This window comes from Barbus barbus (assembly GCF_936440315.1).
Source record: "Barbus barbus genome assembly, chromosome: 8".
Lineage (NCBI taxonomy): Eukaryota > Metazoa > Chordata > Actinopteri > Cypriniformes > Cyprinidae > Barbus > Barbus barbus.
This window is the reverse complement of record NC_136736.1, coordinates 22,527,257-22,535,031: the sequence shown is the minus strand read 5'-3', so window position 1 is coordinate 22,535,031 and position 7,775 is coordinate 22,527,257.

Here is a 7,775-nt window from a genome sequence, read left to right as displayed (position 1 = left end):
AAGCTGACAGTCCGGGAACAGAAGCGTCGAGGAACCAGAAACCGTCATCCAGCACAGCAGGAACCAGAGAGAAAACACAGGACACAGCCCAGGCGGGAGACAACACCAAACGATCTGACGATGAAGGACAAACAGAACAGATCTTAAATAGTGGTGTTAACGAGCCGCAGCTGGATCCGATCAGCTCGTCAACGAACCGAGCCACGCCCACACACACAGACAGGCACGCCAGAACACAGCCACACAACTCTCTCATACACACAGCAAAGATGAGTCAGTAAACCCATGAACCGTGACAGTACCCCTCCTCCTAGGAGCGCCTCCTGGCGCTCTCAGGGGAACCTACCCGTAGATTGTAATCATCAATAAGGGAGTGATCCAGAATGTCCCTAGCCGGAACCCAACTTCTCTCCTCCGGACCGTAACCCTCCCAGTCCACCAAGTACTGAATTCCACGTCCCCTCCGTCTCGAGTCCAGAATACGACGGACCGAATAAGTAAGCTCCCCATCTACGAGACGCGGCGGTGGGGGAACCGGGGCAGGCGGGTTAATGGGAGAATGAAAAACGGGCTTAACTTTGGAAACGTGAAAAACGGGATGAATTCTCCTGTACGCTGGAGGAAGTTTGAGGCGGACTGCCACCGGACTAAGGATCTTAGTGACAGTGAACGGGCCTATAAATTTGGGTGCTAGTTTATTACAAACGGAGCGGAGCGGAATGTTACTGGAAGAAAGCCACACTTTTTGACCAACGACGTAGACGGGAGGCTTAGACCGGTGGCGATCGGCCTGGGCCTTGGTGCGCACTCCCACCTGGAGAAGAGTCTCTCGGGCTCTTTTCCAGGTGCGATGGCACCTCTGGACGAAGGCGTGGGCGGAGGGAACCGCGACTTCGGAATTCAGACTGGGAAAAATAGGTGGCTGGTAACCTATACTACACTCAAACGGTGAAAGGCCCGTGGACGAGATTGGTAACGAGTTATGTGCGTACTCAACCCACGAGAGCTGTTGACTCCAGGAAGACGGGTTCTGGGAGACCAAACACCGCAACACTCTCTCGAGATCCTGATTAGCCCTCTCAGTCTGCCCATTGCTCTGCGGGTGGAAACCAGAGGATAGACTAACACTCGCACCCAGGAGACGGCAAAACTCCCTCCAAAATCTGGAGGTAAACTGGGGACCCCTGTCGGAAACCACGTCAATCGGGAGGCCATGAATGCGAAAGACGTGATCGACGACAGTAGCCGCTGTCTCCTTGGCAGAGGGTAATTTAGGCAAGGGGATGAAATGGGCCGCCTTCGAGAACCGGTCCACTACGGTCAAAACAACCGTGTTTCCCAGGGAGGGTGGGAGACCAGAAACAAAATCGAGTGCGATGTGGGACCAGGGTCTCGAAGGGACCAACAGCGGCTGGAGTAACCCCTCTGGGGGCCGATTGGAAGTCTTAGCACGAGCGCAGACTGAACAAGCCAAAACAAATTCCCGAGTGTCGCGGGCCATAGACGGCCACCAGAACCGTTGTTTAACCAGAAACTTAGTGCGATTTATTCCTGGATGGCAAGCCACGTTAGAACAATGAGCCCACTGAATGACGTCTGACCGTAATCTCTCCGGCACAAACAACCGGCTAAGTGGGCCCCCGGGCGGGGGCGTTACCCCTTCTAAGGCTGCGCGGACCTTAGCCTCCACCTCCCAAGTGAGAGTAGAAATAACAAGTCTCTCAGGAAGGATGCGCTCGGGGGTGGAGGGACGTTCCGAACGATCAAAAATGCGAGAGAGCGCGTCGGGCTTGATGTTCTTCGAGCCAGGACGATAAGAGATGGAAAAATCAAACCGACCGAAAAAAAGGGCCCACCGAGCCTGCCTGGAGTTAAGACGTTTGGCGGACCTGATGTATTCAAGGTTCTTATGATCGGTCCAGACGATAAAGGGTACCCCCGAACCCTCTAGCCAATGACGCCATTCCTCTAACGCTAACTTAACCGCCAACAGCTCTCTGTTACCAATATCGTAATTACGTTCGGTAGTCGACATGCGATGGGAAAAAAAACGCGCAGGGGTGCATCTTGTCGTCCGAGGAAAAACGCTGAGAAAGAACCGCACCTACCCCCACCTCTGACGCGTCAACCTCCACCACGAACTGACGTGTGGGATCAGGGGCAACAAGAATGGGAGCAGAAACGAAGCGGCTCTTGAGGTTGGTAAATGAAGCATTAGCTGCATCCGACCACCTGAACGCCGTCTTGGGGGAGGTTAAGGCAGTCAGAGGAGCGGCTAGTTGGCTGAAGTTACGAATAAAACGTCGGTAGAAATTGGCGAACCCCAGAAACCTCTGCAGGGCCTTGCGGGAATCAGGGGTTGGCCAATCCACAACAGCCTTAACCTTGTCGGGATCCATGCGTATTCCCTCGGACGAGACGATATACCCCAGAAATGGAACAGACTGTGCATGAAAAACGCATTTCTCCGCCTTGACAAAAAGCCCATTCTCTAGCAGCCTCTGGAGCACTCGCCTGACGTGTTGAACGTGTTCCTGGAGAGAAGAAGAAAAAATCAATATGTCGTCCAGGTAGACATAAATGAACTGATCGACCATGTCTCTCAACACGTCATTAACGAGTGCTTGAAAAACCGCGGGCGAGTTGGACAGGCCGAAGGGCATGACCAAGTATTCAAAGTGCCCCCTGGGGGTGTTAAAAGCGGTCTTCCACTCATCCCCCTTCCTAATGCGGACCAAATGATAGGCATTGCGCAAATCCAATTTAGTAAAAATGGATGCTCCCTGCAGCCTCTCGAAAGCTGAAGACATCAACGGCAAAGGATAAGTATTCTTTACCGTGATGTTGTTCAGCCCTCGGTAGTCAATACAAGGTCGCAGGGAGCCATCCTTCTTCTTGACAAAAAAGAATCCTGCCCCCGCGGGAGAAGAGGAAGGACGAATGAGCCCGGCTGCCAGAGAATCAGAAATATATTTCTCCATGGCCTCCCTCTCAGGAGCAGAAAGTGAGTATAATTTGCCCTTAGGCGGAGACGTACCTGGCAATAACTCTATGGCACAGTCATAGGGACGATGCGGAGGGAGAGAAGCGGCTCTGGACTTACTGAACACCTCCTTCAGGTCGAGGTACTCCTGGGACACGTTAGACAGGTTCACCGACTCATCCTGCAACAGAGAACGAGACACAGTGGGAACGGCAGACACAAGACAGTTAGAAAAACAAGACTCCCCCCAAGATGAGACGGAATTCTGGCCCCAATCCACCTTAGGATTGTGACGCATCAGCCATGGATGTCCCAGCACGACCGGAACCAAGGGAGACGTGGTGAGGAGAAAGGTGAGCTCCTCCTGGTGGTTACCGGAAGTGACCATGGTGATGGGAACAGTGGAGTGAGTGATGCACGGTAAGGATTGTCCATCCAAGGCGTTAACGGAGATCTTGAGTTTAAGTGGTGTTATGGGTACAAGAAGTTGACGAGCAAAGTTCCAGTCCATGAAGTTCCCCTCAGCTCCCGAGTCCAGCAAGGCCTTGCAGTTGTGGAATTCGGTTGTCCACTGAAGTCTCACCGGAAGGAGAGTCATAGCCGACGGGTTGCTCTGAGATAGACCGCCCGACAGTAACCCGCGTTCTACTGTCGGGCTCTGTCTTTTAACGGGCAGTTAGATAGGAAATGTCCAGCCGTACCACAGTATAGACAGAGGCCCCTAGATCTTCTCCGATCCCTCTCCTCCCGGGAGAGCCGAGCTCTACCAACCTGCATGGGTTCGTGATCGAAGACCGGGCCGACCGTGTTGTTGGCCGCATAGATGGGATGGGCAGGAAACTCCGATAGCGAAGGCGGACGGGTCAGCTGGTCACGGCGCTGAAGTCGAGAGTCCACCCGAAGGGCCAAGGAAATAAGTCCATCTAAGTCCGCCGGTAACTCAAGGGCAAATATTTCACGTTGAACACGGTCAGCCAACCCATGCAGGAACACGTCCCACTGCGCCGCCTCGTTCCACTTGTACTCGGCAGCCAGTGTGCGGAACTCGATGGAATAATCAGAAACGGTACGGTCCCCCTGCCGTAGATCCGCCAACACACTGGCTGCCTCGCGACCCATGACGGCGCGGTCGAAAACCCGTCTCATCTCCTCCGAAAGAAGTCGGAACGAGGCACAGCACGGGTGTTGGTTTTCCCACACCGCCGTCCCCCACTGGGCGGCCCGCCCAGAGAGCAGCGTCAAAACTAGAGCTACCTTAGACAGTTCAGATGAAAACGTGACGGGTTGCAGTGAAAAATACATAGAGCATTTAGTTAAGAAGGCTCTACAAAGGTTGGGCTCACCAGCGTAGACTTCAGGTGTGGGTAGACGAGGCTCGTGTACAACGCTGCGATTCTCAGGGACGGAACGGAGAGGCGGTGGTGGGGAGGGCGCAGCGGGCGATCCTAGCTGTTTCACTTGATTGGTGAGCTCGGATACCTGCGTCACCAAAGCTTGCACAGCTCGACCAGTAGCCAGCATCTGCTCCTCTTGTCGATTCATCCGAGTGTTGTTGGCTGACAAGATGTCCTCAAGCGTGGGTGCATCCGCTGAATCCATTGATGGTCAGATCGTTCTGTCAGAACAGAGAGGCAGGATTCACAAGCGTGATGCAAATAAAACAGTTTATTGGAATAGGAAGAACGAAGATGACTAGTGGTCAGAAGGCTGGTCGAGCACCGGCAAGGGAGACTGGTGACGCAGGATCAGTGGACAACCGAAAGCTGACAGTCCGGGAACAGAAGCGTCGAGGAACCAGAAACCGTCATCCAGCACAGCAGGAACCAGAGAGAAAACACAGGACACAGCCCAGGCGGGAGACAACACCAAACGATCTGACGATGAAGGACAAACAGAACAGATCTTAAATAGTGGTGTTAACGAGCCGCAGCTGGATCCGATCAGCTCGTCAACGAACCGAGCCACGCCCACACACACAGACAGGCACGCCAGAACACAGCCACACAACTCTCTCATACACACAGCAAAGATGAGTCAGTAAACCCATGAACCGTGACACAAAATGAATGAATTGGCTGCAGCTCACAGAGATATTTGCAGCAGTTTTGTGTCATTTTACAGTGAAAACCCATTATTCATCATTGTGTATTTATGTAATTAGTATTAGTGACAGTAAAAGTAGTTACATATTAATATTTTTGTGCATAATTACTGAAATCAATGATGGTCATGGCCCCCTGGCAAAAGCCATTGGTGGCACCCAGCACAGAAATAATCCTAATTCTGCTTTGCTGAGTATGGTGCGAGAAACAGATGCCTGCACACTGTCACTAGCTATTGACCAATTTAAACATTTTAAATTAGTATTGCTTATTTGGACAATTTAACGTTTAGATTATTGTCTATTGTTATGATATTGTTTTTGTATTTAAAAAAAAAGTAAAATTACAGTTAAAAATTGTATGATTACAATTCATGGCATTCAGCTTTTAATGTTGTCTTCTTTTCTAAAATCTTTGCAAAAATAATTTTATTGTTATTTGTTTATCTATTAATATGGTTTTGCAGACTCTTGTCTTAAGAGTAAAGTGCAAAGATTTGTGTTTGATTCAATTTAGACTGTGTACACTAATAATCAATATAGCTTTTATTTTTTGTATATCCAAACATAAATGTTAGGCCATCATGAATAAAACATCTAACCTATATTTGTCTTCTAGATTGTCCAGATAATGATTGGAGCAGCGGTGGACGAAGTATACAAATCAGTATACAATATATATATTTTGATATATTATATTATATATATATTATATTTAATATTATATATTACAGATATATATTTTGTTGTTGATATGGCCTATGCTGATGAGAGTGATGTAGTAATGTTCACTGTGAAGCTTACATTGTAATGAACCTGAGAGAAAACTGATCTGACCGTCTAATTTTCACCAGTAAGAAAAAAATGTTTTAAAGCTTGTTGTTTTGCAGAATGTCACATATGACATGAGAATTAGGCTGAAGTTAGGAAGAACATTTAAAAGAAAATATAATTATATTTTCATAATGATTTTTTTTTTCTCAAACCTTGTCTGTGGTGTAAAAACACCCCTGGCCAAATGCCCCCAGAGGGCATCACTTCCCACTTTGATTGGTCTTTAATTGCTGTTATTTAAAGGCACAGTTAAATCAAAAATTAAAATGCTGTCATTGTTTATTTAGGCTGATGATCCACAGGGCAACTTTTTGATCAATGTTGCCATCAACAGGGCAACCAGTTGAGACACAGGGCCCATGACCAATCTAAATGATCCAGATCAAAATTTGTAACCCATTCTCAATGGGAAAATGGCCAAGCCACATTGCTCAAAAAAGTTTCCAGGCAAACTTGTTTAAAAAGTTGCCCTGTGTATCATTAGCCTTAATCTCATAACCCTGCATTACTTTATTTCTTTCATATAACACAAATGAATAAATTCTGAAAATTTCTGGTCACTCAGTAACATACAACGACAGTGGACAATGCTCAAGTCAGTTCAGTGTTGCTTCAGTTTAGATCAATAAGAGTTCAATTCTGCTATAACAGAAATTGAGAAAAATATGTTGGGAGATACCAGGGGCTCAGTTGGGGGACCAGTTCTCCTCTGGCCTAAGCAAATGAAAACAGTGTGATACTGATCAAGGTATGTCACAATGTCATGAGGTGGGAAAGGAGTTGTAGTCTTTCCAGCAGGTTGGAAAAGTTGAAGATATAGCTGCTGTTTATCCAGTAGAAGACAAATGGCTTAGGCCTTAAGCACGCTGAACACCCTTCTTTATAAAAAGTCCCAGTTGGTCGTTGCATGACGCGTTCATAGATTACTATGGATTATTAAAGACAACTTTCCTTGAACTGTTCATGAGAACTCACGAGAGATGTAGCAATGTCCTTTGTACTTCCATTCACAAATTTAGATTTGTCCATTAATTGGACTGATCTGTTTCTTAAGTTCAAGACTCACTAGAGAGGCAAATTATCAAATAAATATAAACACGCATATCAGTCTGTTCCTGTTGATTCTGGAACTGCTTTTATATGGGCATGTTGATTGTTTTGCAGAGTTTTATTTTGAGGTCTGTTGGAATAATGCTGGTGTTCACCATTCCTCAGTTCATCATTTCCATCTGTATCTCAGCACTTGCCTGCAAAGCCACCTGCAACATCCATTCTACAGTGGTCAGTGTGGCATAAAACCAGGTAAATGATTTAGTTGTGGTAATGCTATTTTTGGCATTACAAGCTTAGCAGTTTTACCTCACCAATCAATAGTTATTTTAATTATTGAAATAGATATAGGAATTATACATCAATCACAGCCAGTGTTTATTTTAGTACCACTGTTAGTGTTTTTGTCATTTTACTTTATTTTATTTAAATATGTCTATATGTTTTTATTTGTTTGAGTTTTAGTTATAGTTATATTTTTAGTGGTCCCACTTTATATTAGGTGGCCTTAACTACTATGTACTTGCATAAAAAAATAAGTACAATTTATTTATTGTGTTCATATTGCATTGCAAAACACCTTTTCTGCAGGTTTGGTGGTATGGGTAGGTTTAAGGGTGGGTTAAGGTGTAAGGGATGGATCAACAGTGTAATTATAAATGTAATTACAGAAATTAATTACAGAAGTAATTACATGCAGGTATTTTTTAAATATAAGTACAATGTAAAAACATGTATGTACACAATAAGTGCATTGTACCAAATTATTCATTTAAATGTAAGTACATAGTAGTTAAGGCCACTTAA